This window comes from Mustelus asterias, chromosome 10 (assembly GCF_964213995.1).
Source record: "Mustelus asterias chromosome 10, sMusAst1.hap1.1, whole genome shotgun sequence".
NCBI lineage: Eukaryota > Metazoa > Chordata > Chondrichthyes > Carcharhiniformes > Triakidae > Mustelus > Mustelus asterias.
Genome location: NC_135810.1, coordinates 57335447 through 57352842, shown reverse-complemented (window position 1 = coordinate 57352842; position 17396 = coordinate 57335447).

Genomic DNA, 17396 nt, shown 5'->3' with positions numbered 1-17396 from the left:
CTGTATTGGAGGGTACCACCTGATCGGTCCAGGCACCGGAATTGTATTTTGAGGAGCCCAGTGCACCTCTCCATTATCGCGCAGGTAGCTACATGAGCCTCATTATAGCGGGTCTCCGCCTCAGACACAGGCCATGTCTGAAGCAGGTAACCCAGATCACCCACAAGCCACCCCTGCAGCCTGGACTCCTCCTCAAATGCCTCCGAGATGTCCGAGCTCCTGACAATGAAGCTGTCGTGCACACTCCCTGGGTGTCTTGCGCAGATGTGCACAATGTTCATATTATGGTCACACATTATTTGAACATTCAGAAAGTGGAACCTCTTTCTGTTGATGAATCTTCATGGATTCCGTAGGGGGGCATTGAGTGCGACATGTGTGCAGTCGATGGCCCCCCTGCACGTTAGTCATCCCCGCAATGGCTGCGAACAGTGCAGCCCAGGCTTCCTGATGGGCCTGGTCCAGGTTAAATTTGATGTACTGCCCAACCCGGGCATACAGGACTTCTGTGACCTGCCTCACACAGGTGACTGGGAGATGCCACAGACATCTCCGCTAGGGGTCTGGAAGGAGCCAGTCGCATAAAAGTTCAGAGCAGCCGTCAATTTGACAGCCACCAAGAGTGGGTGCCCCCTGGTCCTAGGTGCCAGGTCCTGCAACAGGTTGCACAGATGTTGCACTGTCTCCTTTCGGAGACGGAGACATCGGTGGCACACAGTCCGACATCTGTTCAAGTGACACTTGTGCACGGAACTGCCGGAGTCTCCACTCCCTCCTTCTTCTGCGTCCATCCTCTGGGCGATTGGTGGCCACCTCCTGCCTCTGGTGGTTGTCTCCCTCTACTCCTGCAAGTGGTAAGGCCTGGGTCTCCTGTGTCCGCAATTCTTCCTCCTGCTCCTCCTCCTCAGCTCCAGCAGCAACCAAAAGAACAGCTAGATCGACTGGTTGCATTGCAAAAGCCATGTTGTCACTCTGAAGGGGGAGGCACAGATGGAGAGGAACACATGTAGAGGTTAAGGAACACTGCTTGCCCCTAGCACATCAACAGTCACTGTCCATACCCCCAATTCGCCCGCCACATGCTCCCCACAATCACAGTCCCATCATTCTCCTAGCCACATGCTCTCCACAATCACAGCTCCCCCAGTTCCCCCAGCCACATGCTCCCTACAATCACTGCCCCCATCATTCCCCTAGCCACATGCTCCCCACAATCACAACCCTCCCAATTCCCCCAGCCACATGCTCCCCACAATCACAGCTCCCCCAATTCCCCCAGCCACATGCTCCCCACAATCACAGCTCCCCCAATTCCCCCAGCCACATGCTCCCCACAATCACAGCTCCCCCAATTCCCCCAGCCACATGCTCCCTACAATCACTGCCCCCATCATTCCCCTAGCCACATGCTCCCCACAATCACAACCCTCCCAATTCCCCCAGCCACATGCTCCCCACAATCACAGCTCCCCCAATTCCCCCAGCCACATGCTCCCCACAATCACAGCTCCCCCAATTCCCCCAGCCACATGCTCCCCACAATCACAGCTCCCCCAATTCCCCCAGCCACATGCTCCCCACAATCACAGCTCCCCCAATTCCCCCAGCCACATGCTCCCCACAATCACAGCTCCCCCAATTCCCCCAGCCACTCGCTCCCCACAATCACAGCTCCTTGCAAAGTTGAGATGCTGCAGCAATGCAATTTGCAAGGGTTTTGTGCACATCCTTCAGCTGGAAGTGAGCTGAGTGTGCTCGGACCCAGCAGCACCGTAAGACCTGAGATCAGTGCTGAGACCCAGGTCTGTGCTGCAAGTCGGACATTGGAGACCCTGCTGAGCAACAGCCCCCACACTCTCCCACCCCACACACTCACAGAGCCACCACCGACCCGGGACAGAAAATGGCCACAACGAAAGGATACCCGTGAGTAGCAGAGAATCGTCGGATGCTATACACATACCTCCTCATTAACCCTCACTGATGGAGCACCCAAATCGGACTTTTATGGAGCATGTCTGTTTTGTGCCGGTTCAGGATTGGCGAATGAGGTGGTAAAGGGGGAAGTGCTGGTAAAGTTGAGCGTGCAGCCCATTAATTCAATTTAAATGCACTTAAATGGCCATCGCACCCATTTTGGGCACGGTCCCGATCGTGTCCATTTTTGGGCCTTGATAAAGGGGGAACTGGCTCAAAGGTGGGCGCGGATCGTGCTACTCGCCTCACGCCCGACTTTGCCAAGTTTTCGTGCCTGAAAATGGGCGCAACTTGATGGTAAAATCAAGCCCAAAGACTTATGAAAGCTAGTGTCTCAGTTTAAAGGCGTATCTTTTATTTGACCAGCGATCGCAGGGAGAAGTCACCAAAGAGTTCTAGGCTTCCCCAAACATAGAGCAGCCTGACCTCTCCAATGAACTCCAATGTATATAGTTCAAGAGAGATCAATTATACATTTTTCTTATCAAATTCTCCTGCCTTTCATTAGCTTTGAATCAATTATCTTTAGTATATATAAATCATTAATAACACCTGTCATATACCTTAGCCAAGTGCACCTTGCCTTCTAGCATAATGGTATCTCATTATTCCATAGAATCTGCACGTATCCTTTCCTTTTGGCTAACTCAACCTCCTGTATCACTTAGCAACCAGATGCTTGGCCACCAAGTTAAAAGTTAACATTCCCACAGGTTCTTCTCCAGGTCACTGCCAAACCAGAAGAACACATGTTCCAGTATCTGGGCAAGCATCCATCTTATCTAGACATTGAATAACTCTACTCAGAAGCAGCCATGAGACTCTTACTGCTCACAATTCCCATTGATAAGAACCTGCATATTCTGAGGTGTTTCATTGTTTCCTAAGAATGTGGTTCTGTCTGAAAGTCCCCGTACCATCAGGCCTTGTGGCAATTTGCTCTTGGCCAAAGTGCGCAATCGCTTTATAAAAATACTGTTAATGCATTTAAAATATCAAAATATGCATTTAAATCATAATCACTTGTCGTAAATCTCTTACTGCATTCACATGTGTGTAAACTATTCTCTTGTTAACTTATAAATCTGATTTAGAGTCTTTTAGCTCAATGCTGGTAGTTCTGTCAGTGTCTTAAATGTCTAATTGTTTAAAATCTTCTCTAACCGACTAAGATTTTTCCTTTCTCAACACTTGTTGTTTAATGACTCAAGTTTACAATTACTTCATGGCAGTCAGCTGATCCGTTCTATACCAATTACCAATTATTGAAGCCGTGTAAAATTTTCAAAGCACGCATTTACTGGTGTATCATTTTCCTTTTAGAAAATACAGCTAGAAGCAACCATTATTGCAAATGTTTTGTCTGCATCAGGCTAAGTGTTTTGATACATACCTTCTGAATCATGCACTTACCAATTCTAGCCTTCCAACACGATGTTAGATCACAAGAACAGCCAAGCCTGTTGTGCATTGCCCTTTGCCAATTCAGTGAGGGAAAAAGCTGGTGATAATGACTGGTAAGCTTCCTGATTATTTACAGCTGGGTGTCAAGAAGAAAATGATTATCAGCCTCAACTGAGAATAAAACTTGATTTTTTTTTCTCTCAAAGAGCAGTAGACATTTGGAATAGGCTCCTGGCAAAAACAGTAATGTGTCAATTAACTATGTAATGCTAGAAAGACAGGGAAGGGATTGGTAATGACATTCCCTACAGTACAACATCGCCCTTGTGTTGCTGCGATGATGAATGAGGTGAGTGTGTTAAGCATGTATTGCGGCAGTATGTTAATATTCTGCAGTTTCACCTGAGGATTCAGGAGAAAAGTCAAAAGTGTCGCATATCTTAACCTTTTCTTCGAGATTTAAACTCGAGTTAGCTGCTCCTTTAGAAACTGAGTGGGGCGAGGACCCATAACAAAACACATGATATATCATTTGCAGAGGGAACTGGCTTAATTGGCTGAGATGAATTTTCTTGAATGATATCATTTTTGTCATAATAAACATGATGGCAAACTGTGAAAAGCAAATGAAAGCTGCTTAAAACTATCACAGTCTTCAGAAGGTTTGTATTATGCTTGTTAATACACGTTACATGGTTATTTGTGGGCATCTTTAGATTGTTACATCATTGTGTTGATATTTTCAGGGGAGGGCATTTATTTATTACTGAATTGATCTGCATACGTCACAATGCTGAAATATTGCATGGCCAATTTTCATAATCGCATCACGTGACACAAAGACAATGAGACCACATTTGGAATATTGTGTGCAGTTCTGGTCACCTCACTATAGGAAGGATGTGGAAGCGCTGGAAAGAGTGCAGAGGAGATTTACCAGGATGCTGCCTGGTTTGGAGGGTAGGTCATATGAGGAAAGGTTGAGGGAGCTAGGGCTGTTCTCTCTGGAGCGGAGGAGGCTGAGGGGAGACTTAATAGAGGTGTATAAAATGATGAAGGGGATAGATAGAGTGAACGTTCAAAGACTATTTCCTCGGGTGGATGGAGCTATTACAAGGGGGCATAACTATAGGGTTCGTGGTGGGAGATACAGGACGGATATCAGAGGTAGGTTCTTTACGCAGAGAGTGGTTGGGGTGTGGAATGGACTGCCTGCAGTGATAGTGGAGTCAGACACTTTAGAAACATTTAAGCGGTTATTGGATAGGCACATGGAGCACACCAGGATGATAGGGAGTGGGATAGCTTGATCTTGGTTTCAGATAAAGCTCGGCACAACATCGTGGGCCGAAGGGCCTGTTCTGTGCTGTACTGTTCTATGTTCTATGTTCTATGTACTTGGAAATAATGCACCTCCAAAATAATAATTTCCCATTGGAACAAGATGTTGGGGACAATTTCTGCACCTGACATACATCAAGAATGGCAAAGAGCATGTTAGCTAAGAGGCCTGATCAATATTCATGATGAAGCATCATTTAAATAGAGCAGGTGAGCTGCCAAACTGAATCGCACTGTGTTGGCATTCTGCCATTTGATCCATTGTGATACCTGAGATGCACAGGCCAATGTAAGCTTGCAGCAACATCTTAGTTCCAACAGAGTGGTAGGTCTAAGAGGCATGAAACTGTATGGAACACAGTGCAGAAAGGAATTATCCACAAGGAAGTCTTGCTGTCAGCCTTAATCCTTCCTGATAGCATTGCAAATGGCCACCTCCTGACTTGCACCATCCACAGTGTGTGTGCTAAGTGACACCAAAGTTACGTGGGAGATCCAACTGTTGTTCATTCAAATATATTAATCGGGCCCCAAATTGTTTTTGCATGAAGTACTGGCCACCTAAGTTGAGGTCTTCCCAAAAATTCAAACGGTGGTAAATCAACAGGGTGGTTATGATATAAAAATCGGTAGCACTCTGTATATAAAAGGTAGCAGCTGAATCGTTCCTATTACATTCCAAGTGCTGCAGCTTCTGCACCAATAAATCATTGAGTTCTCCTGCTTTAAAGCCCTCGTGTTAGTGAGTGCGGCTGCAATTGAATGTACTCTGAGACATACATCAATGGAGGTTAAATACGTTTCCTCAGAACTCAATCTGGAGAGATTAAAGACATTTCAGTGTTATATATTGAACTGTTTTCTTTCAGCTAGAAGGGAGTGTTCAATGTTGTGTCCAAGGATTTCAAACCTTTATATGGATGAACTGGAAGTTAACCGCTGCAAAAAATGGGCAGCGAGTTTGACCGTAACAGCATTGGCCCTTGAGCCAGTAAAATGCACACTTCTTTTCCCAATTGCACACTCAACGTGAGGCAGAAGGTTATATTCTAAGCTGAAGGTATTAACTAAACTTAACAAAAACCATTTAGTACCATCTGTCACCTTAGGGAATACATGTATAAAGATCTCAAAATGATTGTTAATATTTAAAGACAGGATATTGTGCTCAAAACCACTGTAATAATAGATATTCATCGTAGAATCCCTATAGTGCAGAAGGAGGCCATTTGGCCCATCGAGCCTGCACCGACAACAATCCCATCCAGGCCCTATCCCTGTAACCCCACGTATTCACCCTACTAGTTCTCCTGACATTAAGGACAATTTATCATGGCCAATCAATCTAACCTGTACATTTTTGGAGTGTGGGAGCAAACCGGAGCACTGGAGGAAACACACGCAGACACAGGGATAATATGCAAATTCCACCCAGACAGTGATCCAAGGCTGGAATTGAACTCGGGTCTCTGGCGCTGTGAGGCAGCAGTGCTAACCATTGTGCCACCGTGCCACCTGTTTAGTCTGACATTTAAAAAAGTATGATAGTACCTGCTATCAGAATAGCCAAAAAACCATACATACAATCAACAAGATGATAATTGGGGAATAGAATGTCTTTTGTTTTGTGACATGCTTATTGAAATCTTGGTCAAACTACCCAACACTTCCATTTACAATATTTAATAGCAAGGACGTAGTGACCATCAGTCCCATCGCATGGTTCCATCTGGCAAAAGGTCCTGGAGGGATGAACTATTATCCCAACATCTTGGCCCTGAAATGCTGTGCCATGGATTGTGCCAAGTTTGTGTTAATGTGCCATTGATGCTTCATAGAGCTGCTTGGAAGTGGTGTTAGCTTATTTTTATATTGATGAGCTGACCTCCAGTGCAAATTCCATGCAACCAAGGAATAATGAGCTTGAAGTACTTGCTAGTTTGAAGGCAGCATTAAAACAGACAAGTCCAGTTGAAATTTGTCACGGCAGAAATGTAGGAACAAGTTTGACTCTCCAATTCATTGTCAGCAGTTACATTGGGTGAATCACATGGAATAACTCACCCACAATTCAAGAAGGTCTTACACCCAGAGAATTTGGCATTGAAGGACAGAAAAGGGAAAAGGACATTCAAAAGGAATGGGAAGAAGGGATCCCAATTTCAGAGGGATGAACCCAGAAAACTTCTTCAGGTAAACTGAAGACAGGAGAGACAGACTGCTGTTCCTGTATGGAAGAAAATCTAAAACTGAAGATCAGCTAGCCAAACACAAGCTTCTACCCACTTCATTCATTGTAGGTGAGGGTGCATTACTTTCCCAGTGGATGCCAAGAATGAAGTTGTCCATGGCTTCAAAGTCACAAGACCCAGAACTCAAAAATACTGATCTGAAAAGAAGCATATTTAAATAAACAATATGCGGGCCTTTGACATTGTTTCTGAGAATATGTTACAAATTACAGCTATAATTTTGGTGTTCACAACCTGATTTGTGGCAAATTAGCTCAGCCCTTTCTTCACTGCAGACATCAATGAAACTCTGACGAAGGATTATCCTGACTCTGTAAGTTTTAGGGCAAATCCTCCATGATTAAAGAACCCAGGGATAAGGAAAATGGCCAGCTGGCTGTCAGGCCCCATGAATATGCAAGAGGCTGGGAATAGTGAGAAGGTCGAGACAGGGATGATCTAATCAACAGGAAACAAAGGAGAAACCATGGCCAGCAAACGAGGAGTAAATAGCCCAGCAGCAAGACAATGAGAACAGAGATCATTCCATCCACGGACAACATCAAGACGCAGCTCGCTGATGGGATTCCAATCAGGCTGACTCAGAGAACATTTAAAAGACATTAAAATATCAATTAAGGGCGGTCCCAACAGTTCCGGCCCTTTTGTTCCAGTCAATCAAAATCAAAACTACCAATGATCAGAAACTGTTTTGTGTGAGAGAATCACTGGTTGAGGTTTTAAAAAGGGACAAACAAGCTCTGGCTTCCCTCTCTCCACTCTCTTCTCCTGTTCCTGCCTGCCTCTCATTCGTCTCCAGCACGCAGCCCGAAGCCCACTCAGCAATTTAAACTAGGATTGTGAGTATCCTCCGGTAATTCGCGAAGTTCCCGAGATCATCATAGTGGATGAGGCTTTGGGGAAAGGGGGGAGGGGGGCTTTTGCATGCACCTTTCATAGTTTAAGACACTGGTAAACTTGTGTAAAGTAAGCATTCCCGTTGTGCCCGTTTTAGTATTCCTTCCAGAGCTATAGTCTGATAGAGCATAAGGCATTGTGTGTTGTTTTCCTGGTGTTTGTTGATCTTGACCTTGATGTTTTAACAAATATATATATATATCTTTGACTTCCATTGGAGTCCGTTTTGATCTTTTCAATTTCTCACCACCGATCTCTGACCAAGTCACAATATTAAATATCCCTTACCATAATTCCGGAGTCTAGAACTGAGGGTACTCTGGGCGCTTCGAAACCGCCCACTCAGGAAAGGCTGCCAGGTAGTGGATACAGTAAGAAGTTTAACAACACCAGGTTAAAGTCCAACAGGTTTATTTGGTAGCAAAAGCCACACAAGCTTTCGGAGCTGCAAGCCCCTTCTTCAGGTGAGTGGGAATTCTGTTCACAAACAGAGCATATAAAGACACAAACTCAATTTACATGAATAATGGTTGGAATGCGAATACTTACAACTAATCAAGTCTTTAAGAAACAAAACAATGTGAGTGGAGAGAGCAACAAGACAGGCTAAAAAGATATGTATTGTCTCCAGACAAGACAGCCAGTGAAACTCTGTGGGGGTTACAAATAGTGTGCCATGAACCCAATATCCCGGTTGAGGCCGTCCTCGTGTGTGCGGAACTTGGCTATCAGTTTCTGCTCAGCGACTCTGCGCTGTCGTGTGTCGCGAAGGCCGCCTTGGAGAACGCTTACCCGAATATCAGAGGCCGAATGCCCGTGACCGCTGAAGTGCTCCCCAACAGGAAGAGAACAGTCTTGCCTGGTGATTGTTGAGCGGTGTTCATTCATCCGTTGTCGCAGCGTCTGCATAGTTTCCCCAATGTACCATGCCTTGGGACATCCTTTCTTGCAGCGTATCAGGTAGACAACGTTGGCCGAGTTGCAAGAGTATGTACCGTGTACCTGGTGGATGGTGTTCTCACGTGAGATGATGGCATCTGTGTCGATGATCCGGCACGTCTTGCAGAGGTTGCTGTGGCAGGGTTGTGTGGTGTCATGGTCACTGTTCTCCTGAAGGCTGGGTAGTTTGCTGCGGACAATGGTCTGTTTGAGGTTGTGCGGTTGTTTGAAGGCAAGAAGTGAGGGTGTGGGGATGGCCTTGGCGAGATGTTCGTCTTCATCAATGACATGTTGAAGGCTCCGGAGGAGATGCCGTAGCTTCTCCGCTCCGGGGAAGTACTGGACAACGAAGGGTACTCTGTCCACTGTGTCCCGTGTTTGTCTTCTGAGGAGGTCGGTGCGGTTTTTCGCTGTGGCGCGTTGGAACTGTTGATCAATGAGTCGAGCGCCATATCCTGTTCTTATGAGGGCATCTTTCAGCGTCTGGAGGTGTCTGTTGCGATCCTCCTCATCCGAGCAGATCCTGTGTATACGGAGGGCTTGTCCGTAGGGGATGGCTTCTTTAACGTGTTTAGGGTGGAAGCTGGAGAAGTGGAGCATCGTGAGGTTATCCGTGGGCTTGCGGTACAGTGAGGTGCTGAGGTGACCGTCCTTAATGGAGATGCGTGTGTCCAAGAATGCAACCGATTCCGGAGAGTAGTCTATGGTGAGTCTGATGGTGGGATGGAACTTGTTGATGTCATCATAGAGTTGTTTCAGTGATTGTTCACCATGAGTCCAAAGGAAGAAAATGTCATCGATGTATCTAGTGTATAGCATCGGTTGAAGGTCCCATGCGGTGAAGAAGTCTTGTTCGAACCTGTGCATGAAGATGTTGGCATATTGAGGTGCGAATTTGGTCCCCATGGCTGTTCCGTGTGTCTGGATGAAGAACTGGTTGTTGAAGGTGAAGATATTGTGGTCCAGGATGAAGCGGATGAGATGTAAAATTGCATCTGGAAACTGGCAGTTGTTGGCGCTGAGCACTGAGGTCGTTGTAGCAATGCCATCATCATGGGGGATGCTGGTGTAGAGTGCCGAGACATCCATTGTGACGAGGAGCGCTCCTGGTTCAACTGCTCCATGTGTGCCAAGTTTCTGTAGGAAGTCCGTCGTGTCGCGACAAAAGCTGGGGGTTCTTTGTACAATGGGTTTCAGGATGCCCTCGACATAGCCGGAGAGGTTCTCGCACAGGGTCCCATTGCCCAATACGATGGGACGGCCGGGTGTGTTTGCCTTGTGTATCTTCGGGAGGCAGTAGAGATCTCCAACGCGGGGAGTACGTGGGATGAGAGCACGGAGGGTGTTCTGAAGGTCCGGATCAAAGGTCTTGATCAGAGTGTTGAGTTGACGGGTGTGTTCTTTGGTCAGATCTGCAGGTAACTGTCTGTAGTGTTCCTCGTTGTTTAGTTGTCGGTACACTTCTTTGCAGTAATCTGTTCTGTTCAGTATGACGATGGCCCCTCCTTTGTCTGCTGGTTTGATGACAATGTTGCGGTTGGTCTTGAGAGCGTGGATGGCGTTACGTTGTGCTTGGGTGATGTTCGGGGCTGTCTTGTGAGTGCGGCTGATGAATTTGGTGTTGACGCACCTCCTGACGGCTTGGGCATACATGTCAAGTCGAGGGCAGCGGCCTTCCGGAGGAGTCCAATTCAACTCTTTCCTCTTCGGATGCACTGCGGATCTCTCTGTCGGCTGTTCCGGTTCATTGGCTGTCCCATTGTGTTCGTTGTTGGCCTCTTGGGGTCAACGAACCTGTTGACAAACTCAGCACACCTGTTGGACTTTAACCTGGTGTTGTTAAACTTCTTACTGTGTTTACCCCAGTCCAACGCCGGCATCTCCACATCATGACTAGGTAGTGGATAGGCAGCAGTTTCCTTTTCTCTCTCTTGGGAGCGCTACTCTAGTGAAGTAGGCGCAAGGTGGCCGTTGTTCCATCGGTGAGAGAGAGAATCACTCGGGCATTGGTGGGGTTTGGGTAACGGAGAACCAAACCTGAGATAAGCCCACAAGTGGAGTTATAAAGGGGATCCCGCTACACTCAAAATGTTGGCTCTATTCTCTCTCCAAGGATGCTATCAGACCTGCTGAGATTTTCCAGCGTTTTCTGCTGTTGTGTCAATAAAGCCTATGTCTGCTCCTCTGGAAACTACAGCAGATCGCCATTATATATCACCATTCCTTCGCAGTTTCTGGGTCAAAATCCTGGAATTTCCTCCCTAACGGCATTGTGGGTCAACCCACAGCACATGGACTGCAGCGATTCAAGAAGGCAGCTCACCACCACTTTCTCAAGGGCAACTAGGGATGGGCAATGAATGCTGGCCAGCCAGCGATGTGCATGCCCCATAAATGAATCTTTAAAAAGAGCATGCCCCAAGGACAGGTCCTTCATGGAAGCACAGAGTACAGCCAAAGGGGGAGACGGCACAGAACCCCTGATCCAGGGACTAACAGTAAAGACAGAGGTTACTGTCTTTAGTGGTTTCAGGGCCCAAGAGTTGCCATTCGGTCTGCCAACCCAGATCAGTAGTGATATAGATCCAGGGTCCAACTGAATTGTCACAATTGGGTCAGACCTCCCTCAGGCTGTTGTCTCTCCAGGCAGCAGCACATAATGGTTCTCCAATAATTGTTCTCAGAGTATCACATCACTGATATATAGAAGGTGACACAAGGCAGCGGAGGCATGAGTTCCAGAGATACAACTATTAGTGACACCTATAGCCAACATTTTCCATCCTTGCTCACGGCTGGGATTTTCCAGTGCCATGGAAGTGAATGGAGTTTTGGTTGGAACGCCAAACTTTCCATTCTCGGTCGCAACGGGTCCCACCACGGACAAGACCAGAGATTCCCACCCATAGTTACAGTAAGCTGTAACAACAGTAGGCCATTTCAGTTCTTCAAGCCTTTTGGAATATTACCTCTCCTGGTACTCGCCCTAAGCTTGCACCTTGGAGAAGGATGAGAACACAAGAAATAAGGGTAAATTAATCCACCCAAGGGAATCAACATGTTAGGATATCGTAGGTTCACTTATACCCGCTCTGGAGTTTGTTGTATTAAAGGAGAATGTGCACTTTTGTCGAGTTTTGTTATTCATAGTGGTTAGTCATACATGAAAGGGTATACTTATTTTGTGCTGATTTATTCAGGTAGATGATGATTATTGTAATGTTGGAACAAAGAAGTTTGACATGCTGGGATGTTCGAGGATAAGGTGGTGGAGTGAAGTGCCCTTTATTTGAAAGTGGGAGAGAACGAGTTAAGGCAATTGTGACAATTAAGTAAACAGAAGAGTTTACTTCCACAATTAGATGTGCTCTGATGATCCTCTGCAGGATTGCTCTAATTGTTAGCCATTCTGATGCTCTCCTCCATTTAAATACTGCCTCCAGATCTGGGAGTGTCAGTCCTGGAGAGGATGCAAGTATCTATGTCCAGGGTTTTTTGTATCCGAAAATTATTGCAGAGCACAAAAAGCTGTAACTGTGCAGAACACATCTGCTGGAGCATACTGCAGATACCCTCCAGACTTGTCAAGGCAGGAAAAAGCCCTTTCCATAGAACCCCTACAGTACAGAAGGAAGCCATCAGCCAATAGGGTCTGCATTGACTCTCCAACAGAACATGTCACCCATGCCCACCCCACACCCTATTCCCATAACCCCATGCATTTACTCCATTAATCTATCTAATCTACACATTTTGGGACACTAAGGAGCAATTTGGCATGGCCAATCCACCTAACCCGAACATCTTTGGAGTGTGGAAGGAAACCGGAGCGCCCAGAAGAAACCCACACAGACACAGGGAGAATGTGCAAACTCGACACAGTCACCTGAGGTTGGAATTGAACCTGGGCCACTTGCACTGTGAGGCAGCAGTGCTAGCCACTGTGCCACCCTTGTAAGACCCTAGACATCCTCTTGACCTCTTTGATAATGGTGTAAGTCTTGTTGCAGTAGTCCTCCGTCTTCTGTTTGGGAAATGATGTGAAAGAGGTTATTCTTCATGATGGTAGGGCTTTGTCATACTTGTATACATTTTCTTCATTAAAAATCTCAGGGAGGATCAAATTCCATCAGAATGAATTCAGTGTAACAACTTATAGTAAACCTTGCATCCAGGATTCTTTGCACTTTGTCACACGGGGAGTGAAATTGGTCTATGCCAGCAGTGTAACATAGACTCACAGGGAATTTGCAGTCTGCCATACACAACTGATTTTAAAGGAAAATTGTAATGGTGTAATGTGAACTGTTGATTTGCTTTCAGTCCATTCCATGCTGTCAGTGTAGACCAATTTCACCCCAACTTAGGCGAGTGAGAGGGCCGTGTGAGTAACCCCTCCTTCATCTCAGTGGGCTGCAAGATTGAAATCGGACTTGTTTACAAACCATGACCCCATGAATAAGATTGAATACGTTGAGTGCACACCAAAAATTTCATATCAAGTTATGGAAAGTGCCAGGGGTGTGTGGGTTACACTCAGAACCCAGATGGGCTGCTTGTAGCCCCCGGGAAACAAGTTGCCACACTGACAACTCAAACAGTCACACTGCTTTCCCGAGGTTGGACCTGCACAGAATATGCAACTTGTAAACCAGTACTTACAGTAGCTATTATGTGGAAAATAACACTAGCAGTCCTGATAACACCAGTCCTTGTTAGCACCATAAGGAAATCCTTGACCATTGGTCTGGGAAACATCACCAGATCAACAAGACTTCATGCATTTAAATGCAATGAACGTGTGTCTCACAAAAGGGAAGTGACTGACAAGCAGTCGTGGAGAACAAATTAGATGAGGCGACCAAAAACTTGGTTGAAGAGATACATTCCATCAAAATTAAACTGGCTGACAGACAAGGAGCTTCTAAATTAGTTATCATTACACCCATGTTAGACCAATAGAATATGCACAGCCATGTTCATGTAGAGTTTGATGTATAATGGAGGAGGATAGAGATAATCGGTGGACGAGCTTTGATGTGAATTAAATGCAGAAAGTGGATTTTTGTATTAGCTGAGGTCTGTGCAGGAGGAATGCTTGGATCCACTTTTCAATCATTCCGATGCAAAAGTCTAACTCCAAAAGAAACGTCCTGAATCCCTGTGAATTGAAATGAGGCTTTGTGAATGAAGTAACTGAAATCATGAGTTAGAGAGCAAATGAGGCAAACCAATTATACATGTGCTGGAAATAGTATGGAGTGCTTGCTCGATGCTTCTGGTTTCTTCGACTGACAGTAAATGATCATGAATATTAAGAAGCAATGTGGAAGAGAATAAGAGGAAAAATAGAAACTTTATAAATAGCTTGTTTGCTCCGTGCAGAATATGCTTGAGGACTGCACCTCCACTGAATGGTGTGACTGCTTAGCCCGTTATCCTGCGTCAGGTTGATTTGAATAATGAAGATAGGTTCCAGTGATATTTTCACCTGCAATCAATATCACATCCAGAATCACAGAACCACAAAATACTACAGTGCAGAAGAGGCCCTTCGGTCCATCAAGTCTGCATCAATTAATGAAAGACCCTGACCTGACCACCTAATCCCATTGGCTAGCACTTGGCCCATGGCGTTGAGTGCTATGGTGTGCCAAGTACTCATCCAGGTACTTTTTAAAGGATGTGAGGCATCCCGTCTCCACCATCCTCCCAGGCAGTGCATTCCCTCTGGGTAAAAACGTTTTTCCTTAAATCCCCCCTAAACATCCCACCCCTCACTTTTAACTTGTGTCCCCTTGTAATTGACCCTTCAACTAAGGGGATCAGCTGTTCTTTACCCATCCTGTCCATGTCCCTCATAATCTTGTACACCTCGATCAGGTCACTCCTCAGTCTTCTCTGCTCCAGACAAAACAACCTAAGCCTATCCAAATGCTCTTTATAAGTTAAATGTTGCATCCCAGGCAGCATCCTGGTGAATATTCCAGTGGTTCACTTCATTCCTATAATGTGGGAGGTGGCGAATGGAGATTCAATGCTGCTTTATGTTTCTCCAGCAGCTTCAAGGAGCAGGCCCACAATTCCTTGGAAGGATGAATTTGGAAATCAACAAGCAAAGGAAGCAAGTTTGGGGGATTTCTACAGCAGGGCCCAAAAACCCAAAGTTTTTGACATTTCTGTGGAGATTTCTTTGACCCAAATTAGGGAAAAGAGGAACGTATATTTGGGATCTTGCAAAGCCAACTAAAGACAAGGTGGAATGGAAAATGATAACTTTAGCAATGGGCACCACCTTCTGCAACTCCTGGACAGCTATACAACAGTTTATTGACCTCACCAGGTTAGCCAAGGCAAAAGAAAACAGTCCCACTTTATATCAAAGCAATGTCTTAAATATCTTTCACATTATCACCCACATTTCGTCTCTGAGGTTAACACCATTAATTACTCATCTGAAATCTTTATGGGCAGCATGGTGGCACAGTGGTTAGCACTGCTGCCTCACAGCGCCTGGGACCCGGGTCCAATTCCAACCTCCGGTGACTATCTGTTTGGAGTTTGCACTTTCTCCCCATGTCTGTGTGGGTTTCCTCCCGGTGCTCTGGTTTCCTCCCACAGTCCAAAGATGTGCGGGTTAGGTGCATTAGCTATGCTAAATTGTCCCTGAGAGTCAGGGGGATTAGTGCGGTAAATACATGGGGTTATGGAGATAGGGCCTGAATGGGATTGGTGGTGGTGCAGACTCGATGGGCCAAATGGCCTCCTTCTGCACTGTAGGGATTCTATGATTCTAAAAGATTAACAAGGTACTAACAGCCTTTACACACCTGCTTCATTTCCTCCACGTGTTCTGTGACTAAAGATAAGTTATAAGGAAGCTACACATGTGTTTACTTATTTCTTACATCTGCTTTCAAAGAAATGTTTGCTCTTGTTTATGTTGCATTCTATATGATGGCCATGCACACTCTATATAATTCTTAACTGTTCCACAATCAAAGGCAAATAATTGCCAGAGTTGAAGGAACCCCCAGTTGCCTGTGTTTTTTTAGGAGAAGGAGACCCTGGGGTAGGTATATGGGAAAAGCAGTGGAAGATGGGCCAGTCATAGGTTGCTAATGAAATTAATCTTCTCACTTCTTTTCAATACATGCACCACAAAGAGATCTGTCAGAACAAAACATTGTGAATGTTTAAGCTCATATCCCACCCTACCAGATACACCACACAAACAAAGTCAGGAAGAGCATTAACAGAGCGGTCTTCTTTCGCTTCGGGGCTCTCCAACCAACTTTCCACAATTAGGTTCCGACACAGTTTGAATCAAATGGAGGGATGAGTAATAGATCTCAGGCACTCATGGTGTTATCACTCATCCAGTACGGCTGAAAGAGAGAAGAGTAATAAAGTAGAGTGCCTTTTTATTTCCTGCGGACCAAGCTTTATTGCAGAAACAGTTGTTAGGGAAAATAAAAACAAAGGTAAGCTGAGCAATGTTAGGTCCAAAGACATTACTCCTGGTACAAGGAATTGTATTTGTTGAATTCTGTATTTTGGACCTGAGCTGAACCCAACATCGATGTCAAGCCAGGTTTACTCATCCCCTATTATCCTGAAGGGAAGTGTGCAAGGAAAGAGTGAAATAAATTAGCCGATAATAACTGGGGATGTCATATTGATGTACTGTGTCACCATAAACCACCACGCTGTGAGTCAGCTTAGATAATGATGACATCATGAAATTGAGTAATAGCCTATCTGGAGACAAAACAACTGGGTCATGGGGCTCTTATCTGTAACCAGGAGATAGCAACTGAGAAATGTCTATTTAATACTCAGTGTTATTGTGTATCCCTCATGATTAAGCTGCATGGTCATTTAGAGTTTTGTGTCAGGTAGAGCAATGGTACTTAAAATTTGAAAATGGACAAGTGGGACAACTATGTATGTTTGGCGAGGCTCCAGTCTACAAGTGCAAGCCTTTAAAACCTTTTCCTTCAGGACAGCTTTACCATCACTTGTTTGTGTGGCATGGCTTGAAGCCTGCATCCATGCAATTTGCAGTAAATGAGAAGAGTACTTTTCTGCTTGCTTTCACCTTGCTGCGCTCCCAACCGATGGACACATTTCTATCCGCATCGCTAACATCAGCATTAGATAAATCTTGAGTGCCCTAGCACTAGAAATATATTTTAATTGGGGCAAAGTGAATTTTCACATCACTGAACAATTGTTTAGATTGCATTTCTAAATGAATATTTAAGTTGTGATCTACATTGCTATTATTGCTCTCTTGTACCTCTGCTCTAATCTGGTTGGCATTCAATGAGAAATAGGCACAGATGGTATTATATTTTAACTTACTCATTCCTCCAGAAACACACAACTCCAAAGGAAAATAAAGTTCAAAATGCCAAAAGTAAGGACCAAGGCAGGTGACCATCCATCATGTCCTTTGGAGTGTGAGACCGAGTAGCTTTTTATGTTGCTGTCTCCCACTCGGAGGTATTGGAAATAGCTCATAGAATCCCTACAGTACAGAAGGAGGCTGTTCTGCCCATCGAGTCTGCTCCGACCACAATC